Below are 14,730 nucleotides of genomic sequence, written 5' to 3'. Positions count from 1 at the left end.
CGATAGTCTGAAATACTCGAGCGCGTCAGATTAAGATATTGGGGGTTGATTTTAGTGTTTTAAGACTAAATTTAACTAATCTGACCATAAGTCCTTGACGCCGCCGAGTTATAGGGTCGCGAACTTGTAAAAAAAAAACGTTAATCCGGCATTCTCGAGCGCGATTGTTTTTATTTTTATTTTGAAGAATATAATCTAAAACTTACTAAAAATACAAAATCTGCCGGTTTCCGCATGACCGGAAGTCTGGAGGAGCCATTTCGTCTTCCGAAAAACGCGTTGCAGCATATATGTCGCGAACTTTTCATTTTTCCAAAAAATAAACAAAAAAGGTAATTTTATTTTACAAAAAAAGGGCTCTTTTCATTTTTTTTCAAATTTAAACCTTTTTTTACTTGAAGCATCATAAAAACTCAAACTCCCGGTTTTTTGAGTATATCTCGAAAACTGAGGGTGTTAAGAAAAATTGATATGAAATAACGGTGATAAAAAAAAGAAACCCACAAACCTTTTTCGGTCAGATTAAGAGAACCCACCAACATTTTTGTCAGATTAAGAAAATATGCTTTCAGGATACCGAGATAAACCTCCCCTATGAAAATCTGACGCGCTCGAGTATTTCAAAAGGACTTTTTTTTCTGCATTTTCAAAAATTCATCTTAACTTATCGTCATGCCGTAATCGTCAGTTTTTTTAAGGGGAGCTTCCTTGGGGCCTACTTAACACCCCTTCCGAAAATCTGACGCGCTCGAGTAAATTTTTTTTTTGTGCATTTTTGACGAATTTATATGCCTAGCCCCACCACGCAAACCGGCAGATTAGTATACCGTTGTTATCAGAGGCACTTGGGGCATACGTAGTATGAATATCTGACGCGCTCGAGAATGCCCAAGTAACTGTTTTTTTATTTACATTTTTGAAAATCCGTACACGGCAAACCCACCGCTAAAATGGTTTTTACCATAGAAGCTTTTCTTTTCGAAATTATTTTCTCTTTCGATTTTGATAAGTCTCGACTATCTATAAATATTATTATCGTTTTCAGATTTATTATGTAAATACTATGAAATGTCGCTACGATTTTAATAAAAATTGTTGTAAATAACAAGGTTTGTTAGCAAAGGTTTCTTTTGATCCCAGGGAATCTAGACTAGGTAATAAATAATTATATTTCTTGAAATATATCTAAACAACTATATCGAAATTTCAATATTCATAATCTATATTCTATACTGATATTATAAAGCTGAAGAGTTTGTTTGTTTGTTTGTTTGAACGCGCTAATCTCGGGAGCTACTGGTCCGATTTGAAAAATTCTTTCAGTGTTAGAAAGTTCATTTATCGAGGAAGGCTATAGGCTATATATCATCACGCTAAGACCAACAGGAGCTGAGCCACGCGGGTGAAACCGCGGGGCTCAGCTAGTATGTAGATATTCTCGAGCGTTAGAAGGAAAAGCAACGTACAAGATATATATATCCATTATGTAGGTAGTATCTACGTTACAGACCTGCCAAATATCCCATTTATACATTTATCAACAGACACCAATACAATTCAAACAACCTAACAACTCGCTCAAAGCGAATATTTTACATACTGGTTTCACACGCGACCGGCCTCGCTACGCACCATACAAAAGACTTGTTTACTCAAGTAAAGAGGTTTTGCATTTTTAACCCACTCCACGTCATCAGCAGCGGTCGGCTTTATACGAGACCTTTATCCGAGCAAATAATATTTTTCTATTCCCTCCTGAATATAATGAATTCATGCTTTCAATTTGACTGTCTATTTCAGGCGATTCCTTGAATTAGCGGAACTCAAATGACAGAGCATACTCAGATTTTTGAGAACAAAGATTTCGCTTGAACAGTTATTGTTTATACATTTTAATTTTCTTAGAAGTAATGCTCATGAAATAGTAAATAATAAACTTACGGGAAACGTGAAAGTGATAATTGTTGAAACAATGATATTAATCTGTAACAATTAATGGAAGGTGTTTGCAAGAGTTTAATTTCTGAATAAAATGTTTAATATCTAATAATATATAATAATATATAATAAATGGTTTCAGTAATTTATGAATTCACTGAACATATTTTTTTCAATTTAGGGCCCATTTTTCAATCCATAGTTGAAACTTATCCGCCAAATACAGTATAATATTAAAATGTCACCCATAAACTGTCAAATATCAGGTCAAATACGGCCAAAGAATACATTTTTGAAATGGTAGTTTAGTACGTTATTCGACGAATAAGTATAAACCGAGGATTGAAAAATCAGCCCTAAGACTAAAATATTTTTATAACACACCCAGAAACACAAATAAAGAGTAATCGAATGAAACCTTACATGGTCTCTTGCCCCGTCCCCGTTCGTTTTTATATTATAATCATTTTAAAAATCTTATAGGTATGTAGTTTTTTTATAAAAATTTATAACGCACGCAGACACACAAATAAAGAGTACCTAATCGAATAAAACATTACATGGTCTCTTGCCCCGGCCCCGTTCGTTTTTATACTATAATCATTTTCAAAAACGGTAGTATATGTAGTTTTTTTATAGCTTATAAAAACAAACATAAAAAAACATAAAAATCTTTTTACTGTCTATCTATAACACATTAGTGCAAAATAAGAAAGAAGAAAAGATGGAAATCTAGATTAAATAATAACGGTATTTCAAAGAGAAAATTGCTAAACTATCAATGGCCATTAATATTACCATTCTCATAGTTAACGACCTTAGTTCAGCGCTCATTAAAACCGGGACATGGATAGTGCCGGCGTGAAAAAATTGCTCAATTAGTGCTGATGACCGATATGTGGTTAATGGAAATTACTAACCTTAATAACCAGTCATTTTATCTTGCTCCTTGGGGATGTAACACTATTTCGTGTTATATTCTAAATGACACATTTATTCTTATTGACATAATAATATGTAAACTTTACGTACTTAAAAAAAGGAAACTGCTCTGACTTTGGATTGAATAAGCAACTACACCTAAATTGCACATGCATCATAGAGATTTTTGACAACCTATATAACTATTGGTCCATCTTGAGTTCGTTCGAAATCCTTTAGCACACTTCGATCACATACGTATCCAATGGTGAAATAATATTTGCATTACAGTCGTTCCTGATATTAGCGCGTTTAAACAAGCAAAATTTACTTTTAGAGATTTAATCTAATTTTTTTTAGGAAAAATTATAAATTAGTTTAATTTAATTATAGACCGTACAATATTTTTACCGTTTTTCAATAACGTATAGTAGGTATTGGGTGAGAATTCTCAACTAGGAGTATCTCTCGTGAGCATTATGAGCGAGTTTCTTTGAGCTTGTTGCGAAGCAGAACACGTGTTCAAGTTTTATTGAAATCTGTTCAACAATAGCTTCTTGGATATTGTAAATTGTTATACTATCAATTTGGAAATCACGAACTTTTCAATATATCTTTGAAATTTCAAAAAGTATCACAGTATAGAAGTTGAGATACTTCCTTTTATTATATGATTGCACACAACTACATATTCTTAAAACTACCACAAACACCAAGAAAAAAACTTGCTATGACTAATAAAGAAACTAGTATTATTAAAAACAGTTTTATCAGTTATTAATCCTTGCTATTGTATATTGTATAAATGTTTATATCCCCGTGAACACACAAATACAATTTAATCCCTAGATTAAATCACAAATGTATCTAATTAATGCACAGACACTCACAGACCTTTATCGGGCCATGGATTTGATGAAAACACATCAATCAGTTTGTTAATAAAAATATAAATAAATAAATCATTTATTTTCCTCAACAAACTTATAACTAAATTAACAGAAGTACAAGTAAACATAAACTAAGAGGACTGGTGTCTGCGATAGGCCGTAGCCTGTAGTGCAGATCGCCAGGCACTCCCCAATTCGAACCGCTTCAATTTAAATATCATACCAAAAAATAAGTAAAAGCTTTTTAACTACACTGAAATAATATTGGATCCTGAGGCATAAGTATGAAGGATATATAAATAAGTTACACAAATTACCAAGTTTGAAATTACCAAATATATACTTTTATAATATAATTTAATATATAATATAATTTAATAAAAAACCGGCAACCCGTTTCCAATGTGAGTATGGAATATGAAATCAATACATTCCATAATACACTTTTGATTAGAGTCAGGCCAAAGTACAAATTAAACTTGTACTCAATACTAAACTTTTCCAATACAATCTGGTACAAACAGCTAGTTTGTCCGTCTATAAAATAGTCAGCAACAATTCCACAGCCATATAAAACGCTACTTTGAATTTCCTTTAGTGAGCCACGTTACAGGGGGTTCAAAAAGTCACGAATTACGGTTTCTCAAATCCCACTGTTGGTCTGTGAGCGCTTGCGAACTGAATCGTAAAGTAAATGACATCGTTTCGCATGCAAGCAGGCAGATTCGTTACGTTTTGAGGTATACGTGAAAATCGTCCTTATTTTCTACTCCCTGTATACCGAATGCATTTGATATACATACTTTGTTTGGTTCACCTCAGTTCATGCTTTGACTATGTATGGAACCGATAAATTCAATCTCCGACAGAAAGCATTGACTTTACGTTTTCAAAGAGCATGTAGAATTGATATTTTAGAGTGGTATATGCTACTTGTCATGTTGTTATGGGACAAAAGAGGTAATAAACAGGAACGTGTGACGGTAGGTGCTACTAATTATGTAAATCACATCACGATTAGCGATAAAAGAACTTAATAATAATTAATTAAAGATTATTATTTAAAAACTACTAATGGCTTAACAATATTTTTATACAATAAGGTTTGGTAATATTTTCCCAACTTTTTATATACTTATTTTATAATACTACGATTTATTTCCAAAAGAATTTTCGTTGAGTATCGTTTTAGTCTCTACGATCCTTAACCCTTACTTCTTAAAATATACTTGAAATTGTAAGATTTTTAGTAAAATATTCTTTCATCCGTCCTCCTCTTTGAACAAAGTCACAATACCATTCAAGAAAATTTAACCACAATTTTAAATAGAAACTACAAGTTCTTTGAGGACTTTAGATTTAAAAAGCGTGAAAGAAATGCTAGTCTGGCGCTGCGCTTCCTTGCTTAGCCGTGGCCTGGTGTATTTTAAATGAGCTATTTCCTGAGTCGCCCCGTATCTGTTAAAAATGTCCCCCATTCGCCTGTCTACCCTAAGATTTAGTGCATAGACATTCTAGTTCTAGTCTTCTTGATGATATAATTTTGTGGAGAAGCGTAGAACTTGCAGTAGAGTATAAATAATTTATGACTTAGTGACGTACATGACATTTATAATTTAAATTATTACAAAATTAATGACACTCTCTTCGTTTGGAAGCCATCTTGCATTATTTTTTATAAATATATCATGGAAAACATCTGAATAAAGTTGCATCATTGCATCATTCTGCATTCAACTACATATTGGCGAAGATGAAGGAAAATAGATTGGATTCATCAAATCTTTGCTTTATGACCAGTAATTGAAATTTATAAAACTAATTTTTAAACGTTGTTTTATAACAATTAACATAAGAAAAACTTAACAAATTATTAGAAAATCTAGCCAGTTCTTTGTCCCTCGATAAGGAAGTAAATATCAATTTCAAAGATTCCCCCAAAGTTTTTTTTCGTTACGAGTTTCTTTCGTTACGAGGTATGATTAATGGGCGCGTCGATGAAGCCTGCTAGTGAACTGTCATCTTGCCCGCCTTGGTGATGTATTGTGTAGTTATTATTTAAGTGAGCGTTGTTTGTTTGAGTTTAAGCTTTATAAAGATGTACAAACTAATTTCACGAGATTGCATTATGAAGAAACGAGAAAAGTGTTTGATATTTTCAATTGACGGAGGTTTATTATATTACACTGGTACTGTGGTAGAAACACATTGGCAATTCATCAGAATTGTAAACATTTTTTTTGCACTATCACTCAAAACATCTGAATTGATTTAAGTCATACGTAATGTGTTATAAATAGATAAAGTATGACTAAAATCAATTCAGATAATTTCAGTACGTAATTTCCTTTAAAATTTCTCTGTTCCTAACGCGAATAAAAGAGAATATTTCGGTGTTATTTCCGCAAAATCTGGCCGATATAAATTCGAGACACAAAGATAGAAGCTGTCTATAAGTCGGATGACAAATTGCAGCGTCGTCTGTTCGTTGTTTTGTGTTCCAACGTACACGTCTGCTCGGATTTTACAGCAATGCTATGTGAAATCACAAAAAGTATGTCAAGGGTAGAAGTTCAATAGGTATGTTTCGTGCTTTGTAAAAGCTTTCGTCGGACTTTCTTTTAATCATTCGACTGTAAAAGACAATTATTAATTGTTTTTGAACAAATTCTACTATGAAAATTTTCAACTTATTTATCTTTTATGACATCATAATGTATTTAAAATTGCACTAGAGTAGAAAATTCATTGTATATTAAACTCTTCTAACCGCATTCTCTAAGAAGCTGACAATATAAAAATATTCATGATCATATTAAAAATAAGTCGTAAAAGTTTATTATCATTCCATCCAACCATTTTTACGTCCAAAATATTTAATAAACCTTGGCACAAACAGGGATTTTCAGTATTTTCCCTGAGTTAGCGGCTAATATTAAAACATTTTCGCGTCAGAATTTACGCTAGCTTCTAGTGAGAATGGTGCTTCATCCTCGGATTAATTTGGCACGATGCCGTCCCGCCCTTTATTAAATTGTTTCCAATATGTATACTTCATATTAGATGTTGGAAGCGATAAGATTTCTCATCCAATTTTACGGAACTGCTTTTTAATATACTAACTGTATTACAGGCGCTTGTCTTTTTGCGGCTAATAAAGTACTGAAAGCGAGTATGCACTTTTTGATAAAGCTTTTTGTGACAAAAAATATAAATGTGTCGTGACCTAAATATACCTTCATTGTTATTTACATTTTGTACCTATATTATATTTATAATTAAAGTTTATTGTTAGCTGTGTTACAAGTTATGAATATTGATTTGTATAAAATAAAATTATTCGTCATTCAAGCACAATATATTAATGTGGCTATAGCAATGAAGATAATTCACGTTTGTTATTAAATAATATCTGATATCTCATTCAAACCACACCAAAAACAAATGAGAATTGAAAACGTTGCACGCCATTATGACATAATTTGCTTGACACACGACCTCCGTACGAATGTTGAAGCTGTGTTGTGAAAACAAGCGGTAGGCTCATCGCTTTCATATGCAAATGCCGTGGTGTCCAAAGCCATTTTAACCATTATAGATAGACCTCCCCCGGCCCTCCTTGTTTATAGAACGCCCAGATAGAAAGGGGTGATGCTAAGAAAGGATAGGGTCTTTTAAAGTGGACGGTTCCCGGTTATTGTAGGCTAATTCTTGCTAAGCCCGGCTTTGATAAAGCTTTGTGACGGCACTGCTATGGCATTATTATGGAGAACCTCTTGTCAATAATGCGCCACCTTTTTTTTAAATAACTAGGTGTTTGTAAGGAGTTTGTAAGGAGTTATTTGTTACTTATAGCGATACAATATGGCTAAGAAATTGTATGTTTTTCTACTTGAAATGTGGTTGGAAGTTTAATAAACTATTGGAATTTTAAATTTCATAATCGAATTACTGTATGCATATATGCCACGAATTCATTATTCAATATGATGTGATGTTTAAACAGCTAATTCCAGGCATATTTGAATGTTTTATTTTGTATTCTATATAAGTTTATATATTTTTATATTTTAAATGTAAAGTGAAATGTCTAAAACTCCTAACCATAAAAAACATGAATAATCCCCATAGCATACATACAAACTCCCAATCTCTACGCTCAAACGATCCTACTATACTAGTGTGATACAGTCACATTATTCATTAATGCCGTGTTTCGGTAAACCCGGGCTTAGCCAACAACTGCTCTATATTCCCAAGCATTTTGAAAACAGTTTGAAAACGATCAATTAGAGCCACTTAATCCCAGATGTTGCAACTATACGTAAAACTATCAAACTCACTATTATTAGGTGTGAGTCTATATAAAGTTTGGTATAGATAGTGTAGCTAGATTGCTATTAGTTTGAACGTTGTGAATGAGGCGATTTGGAGTTCGATTACGTTGATAGTTATTGAAAATTTTCTAGCACTCACTTTGTCTCTAAAATATTATGATTAAGTATACAATTATGGTATGAAAATGGCTTGCAGCTTATAATAATGAGTGATTAAAATAGCTGTGTTTTACCTGAAATAAAACACATATTAAATACTTACCTATATTTGAAGCTTACTTATTGGAGAAGGTACCTAGCTTTTTCCGCCTATTTTCCCTCTCTTTCTCGTTGTATATATGCTATCTCTCTCGCACACGGCACACCTCCCACCAGGTGGCGCGGCCGGCGCACGATAATGTGCAGGCGCTAGATCTTCTTCATTGAGTCGAAATACTCAACAGGTGGACGTTAAGTGTAAGCTTCAAATATAGGTAAGTATTTAATATGTGTTTTATTTCAGGTAAAACACAGCTATTAAACACTTGACCGTAATTTGAAGCTTACTTATTGAGACCTGTTTGTTACCCACCTGGTGTACAATATATGGACGCCAATGTGAATTTGAATAGGTACATAAGTAATTACTTATTTCTTTATTTGAAAGAGTAAGGTGTGCAGATAGTATACCAATAAATCACACAAATTTTTAAATTTTTATACTATTTATATTAACAATAAAAAGTTAATCAAATAAGAACCAAAAAGTAAATCATAATGATTAAAAGTATTAGAACTTATGAGATTGGTTCAAGCGTACCTTAGTTAACCTTTTGGGCTTGAAAAGTTAAAGTTACTACAATTTCCACTATCTTTAGCGTAAATCTGCGAAAGAGCAAGTAACGACTTTTAATTACGCATTTAGATGTTACTTACAAAATTAAGCAACAGCTCATCACCGACGAGGCAAGAATACCTCAAACTCAAACCTTTATTTATTCAATTAGACTTCTGTAGAAGCACCATTGAATCCTCATAACATAGATTTACCAGCTGTCTCAACTCACACAGTTCTAACCCAACCTGCTACTAGCGGACAAGTAGAGACCTTGGTCTTTACTTTTAGGGTCAAATAAATTAAAAGGTCATCCCTTGGATAAGGTAATAAAATAAACCAGGTAAGCGGTTTAAATTATAATACAGATAATATGTAACATCCAACCAAAGCGTGCGGTGTCTATTAATGTTTAGAGCCAACGCCACCGATCATAATATAAACATGGCTGGTACTTTCAGTGCAATGCATGAATTATTTATTTAAAACTGATAGGTTTTAAACTCTGTACTGGAAACATATAATGAACTCAAGAAGTTAGAGACTAAAATGATAAGAGCTTATCTGTGTCCCAAACCTGCAATTACTACAGCTAAGTACGTTAAGTTTTAATCAAATTAATTTTAAGGTATAGTTATGGTTTACATCAGAACTTATATACCAAAAGTCTCGGGACTACATAACGTGACTTATTTATAATGAAAGTGTTTGTGCATAACATCTAGGCCATCAACAGCTATATGAACGTCAGATAGGAAATGAGCCAAATTTATCCAGTAAGTAACAAAGGTTTTTAATTATACTTATTCTAATTCAACCAACTTCTACTAGCTACTCCGTATGTCTTTTGGGTAGACGGAGGCAAATAGGATTTTTCTTCCGACTATAACATTTGATATTTGGAAAATGTATACATTTCTGTATACCTTCAGAGTCAGATTCTAGTGGTGCAGCACTAAACACTGTCTATTAGGTGAATGGTGCTGCTGACCGGGCCTTCAGTTCTGCTTTCCAGAATACCTTCGCCCTTCTCGGTGCTACTACTACTGAAATAGCAGTACTCTTACACGTCGTTCAGGCCTCGAACTGACTAGGATTTCTCATATTATCGTTACAACCCTCGCTCGCTCTAACGAGAACAAATTATCGCTAAGGAATTCTGCTGCAGGACAATGGCAACAGATTAATATGCATTATTATGTTCAGGAATATGGTGCGTTCTGAATACTATCGTCGTCTGAAGGTATCTCCTTTCGATTAACTGCATTAAGGGTGCAGATCTGATCCCATTTTTGTTCCGTAGGAATGCTACGACTGCCTAAACGTTAAACTGGACAAAGAAAGTTGCCCTGAATATGGTCGGTTGTTCCAACATCCCTAATATGGCTAGCTTACCTTAGTTACCCCTTGATTGTAACTGCTACCAATGGAGGCACTGCTCGTGGGTTGTCCACAGTTTTTCGAGTGCAAAAATGAAGAACTGAACTCGTGGGGATCTATGTCGAATGAATCTGTTTTAAGATTATGAAAGGACAGTTGGTTGTGGATGCGAAGACAGGACGTTACTTTAGTCATCTGTAACCACCACGAGAGGCAGCCACGGACAGTGATATAGTAAGAACTAAACTAGCAAAGTTTAGTTGGCTTACTAGACTTTGTCATGTTTAAAATGCAGTATATCATCTGTATAGAATTGCATTTATGACCATTGATAAACTTAATTCAACCGCAACCACGAGAAGCAGGCACGGATATCGATATAGCAAGAACTAAACCAGAAAGGTTTAGTTCGCTTATCTGGTATATTTATAATGTTTCAAAAGCCGTATAGTCTGTATTGCATTGCATTTATTGCCCCCCCCCCCCCCCTTCAAATCAAAGAAATGTGAAGTCATCTGGCAGAGCTTTCTCGTGAAGGGTAGGGGTTCCAAGTAATATCTAATAATACGAGGCTTTTGTTTGGAAGGATTGACCTTCCGTTATTAATTATCCTCTATCCTAAGTAACTCAATAGTCAGAATTCACAGTACTCGTTGAGTCCTTAAACGTTTTACGTTAATAGTTGCATATAAGTTTATTATATAATATAATAATCCTGGTGGGATGACAAGAAACTTGTCTAAGCAAATGATTATCCTAATCCCTCAGCGATTTATTGTTTGAGCCCTGAAGAAAAACTCATGGGTGCCATAATGAGGCCAAACGGGTTGATAAACGAGTCGAATAAATTGCCTACAAGATCGGGCAACTAAAGTAGGCCTATGAGAGGTCAACTATACATAACCAATCGTAATTTGTTACATTCAATCGCTTTGCGATTAAAAAATCTCTTCAGGTGATTTTATGTGAAAATTGGTCGGCTAGTGCCATGGAATTACGATAACAAATATACCATTGACACAAGGCTTGGTGACAATCCTGGAAACCACCGCCACAAATCATCTGCGAGATGATATTTGATCCGACTCGCCTCCCTTTGTTGTGATTCTCTGCATTGTGAGGCTCTGCATTGGTAAATACAATTTGTTCAAGTCGCAATTTCCATAATTGATAAACCAATGGTGGTTTCCTGATTAAATAAGCGTAAGCTAACCTTTTAGGATACAAAGTATTCATTTCATGCGTCCATTATTTAACGTCTCTTACCTATTTTATTGTATTTATTAGGTTATATTACTATACTTATATTGTATAGATGGCCCACTGTGAATTAGATTTCAAAACCTTTTTCTACCTACCTTAGAAGAGTGAAGATCCGTTACTGTCATCTCTAACATTTTCGTGGGTCCTCGTTGACGAAAGCAAATATCTATGATCATTTTAATGATCAATCCTTTGTATATTTGCACCAACCGCAATCAAAGCCCCGCGAGGGCCGATATATATTTGTACCATTTCCCCGTGAGGGACGGTCGTAATCAAAGCCCCGCGAGGGCTGATATATATTTCCACCATTTCTCCTTGAGGGCGGTTGTAATCAAAGCCCCGCGAGGGCTGATATATTTGCACCTATTTCCCTGCGAGCGACAGCTGCGCGAGGGATGTTTGTAATTTGAAATAAGTAGGGCCTTCCCAAAAATACTTAATAGTCACCCTGCGAGGGTGGGTTTAACCTGGCTAACGAACCTAACCTGCGAGGAGTAGCGGTTAAACCTAGCGGCCACATTTATGTAATCTGCTTCGAGCAAGATTTAAGGTGCTAATATAAAATTAGAAGTTAATAATCATTTAAAATAATAATATAGTAACAAGGTACTTTAACTTATTTTCCAATGCTAGCAACAGCTGTCCAGGATGAAATAAGAATTGATTTGACAATGGTAATTAATTGTTATGTATATATAAAAAGAAGGCTTTAACTATTTAATAAAGTCCAAATTCAAATCATTTACACAAAATTTTAAAATGAACTTCGATTCATATTTAATTTAGTTCATACAATCGATGTCACATTCAGAATTGCTTTATATCCGTTAACATTCCTTACGAACGCAGCCATACGTGGCCATACCATCGTAGGACGGTTTTATTGCACAAAATAATCTCCGCTCACCCGCAATTTTTTACTTTTTGTCAAGGTGTACAAGTTTATAATATTATTCTAAAACGTTAGAATATGTGAATAGTAAATCCTTTGAAATGTCTCTAAATTTAATTTCTAATTAAGGTATCTCGATAACTATACGATAACGTCTCTTTCCAAACTAGAAAATTTAAATGTAAAATTTTGGCACTTACTCGTTTTAACCAAAAAGTTGCATCATTTGAAACATAGGAAACGTAATATAAATAAAAGTAATTTTCAAACCAAAATTGCTGTGTGTAATACCTATGTCTATTTTCGCTTATATACGGATCAGATTAATACTCATAAAAGGACACGTATAGACTACGGATACTTTTGAATGTGTGGTACGTTCATGGTACCTACTGAACATGTGCATTGTGCGTATTCCATCATTATTCAGATGAGCGGCTAACTCCCGGACGATTTATAACATATCTCGACATGTTCGGACACGTTGTGATTCGTGCAATTACGCTAACATCAATTTGTTCCTGTTATAGGTAATACCTATATAATTTGTTCTTTGAGCTGACTCATCTCGTTCGATAATTTTTAGTTATAAACTATACTCCGAACCGTTCCTAGTGATAACGACAATGTAATAAAGTCGTAGCAATGGATTGCATGCCTGTTAAGCTTTGAGTTGGCTCATAGGATTAGCCTTGGATTTATCCATACATACTATTAATATTCACTTGTAACCTTGTAATAAAAACACATTAAAAATGAAATAAAATAAAAATATCTATATAAAAGAGAGGGTATTTGATATATTTAGTCAATATCAAATAATCACAAAAGTAATATTAACGATACGAGTAAAGCCGAACGGTAAATCCGTTAAAATCTGCTTTACTCACAGTATTAGAAATTCAAATATTCATTAGTATATATTGCATTACTTATAAAATATTTCAAAAGAAAAGTTACTATTTCACGTAAAATGTAACGGTTGTATCGTTAATTTTAAATATCTAACATGCTATTAAGTATTTAAAGCATATTGAAAAATAAACTATTGCTGAAGGATTCACTAAAAGACCTCAGCATTTTAAATAAAGTCCAACGGATATACCGTCGATTTAAAAGATTTTTGCTCATTTTTAAGTAAAATGTCATTACAATAGATGTAAAAATAACTCACTGTACCGATCCGACGGGATACACTTTTTCACACTTTTAGCACTTGCAATATGCAATACTTAATACTTAATAGCACCAAGGTTGTAGTCTTGTAGACAACCTTCTCGCGGCGGAAGCTAGACGCCAATGAAGAAGATCTAGCGCCTGCACATTATCGTGCGCCGGCCGCGCCACCTGGTGGGAGGTGTGCCGTGTGCGAGAGAGATAGCATATATACAACGAGAAAGAGAGGGAAAATAGGCGGAAAAAGCTAGGTACCTTCTCCAATAAGTAAGCTTCAAATTACGGTCAAGTGTTTAATATTGAATTATCTACTTATATTTGTATAATTGCTACAATGTTTTAGAAAATGGTTTTAAAGTAAAACATTCTGATTTAAAGCAACATAATATTGGAAAATACACTCAAGTATAACCACGTAATATCCATCACATTTTAATAGATATTTGCTGCATAGTTTTAGCATAACTATAAGTTTTCATTACCTCAGTAAAAACGTTCTTAAATTCAATATCACTTAGCCTTCATTCCACTGTGACCCTATTCGAAGCACCGCCGGGAACTCGGTACCCAAGGCACTAAGAGCCTCTGAACATTTAATGATTCCTGATGTTTACATCTCGTGGATGTCCCTTTAAAAGTTGACATGAACGTGATAAAACTATCCTTTATTTATTGTTATGCTTCGTTGAATCATGTATTTCAATTGAAGATGATAGTCTTTCAGTTTGTTCAAAAATAACTAATAAGTAAGGTCTGATTTAATTTTTAGGTCAAATCATCAATGTAAAATGTCATCGATATAAAATTAACAAGAAATTAAATACAGACCAATATATTTGTCATACAGATCTTATGTCCGTGAACTTAGCAGAGCATTTTTAGCAGATCAAAAAAATAATGTGAGTTCTTATTGCGTGCAGTTGAGTTCTAGAGTTCCTGATACTTTTTAGAAATAGTTCTGGCGTTTTTACCTGAAAAAACGACATTTGAAAAAATGATCTGCCAACTTCCCGTACTACATAATTTTTAGCGGATCAAAAAAATAATGTGAGTTCTTATCGCGTGCAGTTGAGTTCTAGAGTTCCTGATACTTTTTAGAAATAGTTCTGGCGTTTT

Source organism: Colias croceus, chromosome 12 (genome assembly GCF_905220415.1).
Source record: "Colias croceus chromosome 12, ilColCroc2.1".
Lineage (NCBI taxonomy): Eukaryota > Metazoa > Arthropoda > Insecta > Lepidoptera > Pieridae > Colias > Colias croceus.
The sequence above is the reverse complement of the archived record's forward strand: the minus strand, read 5'-3'. Positions refer to the sequence as shown.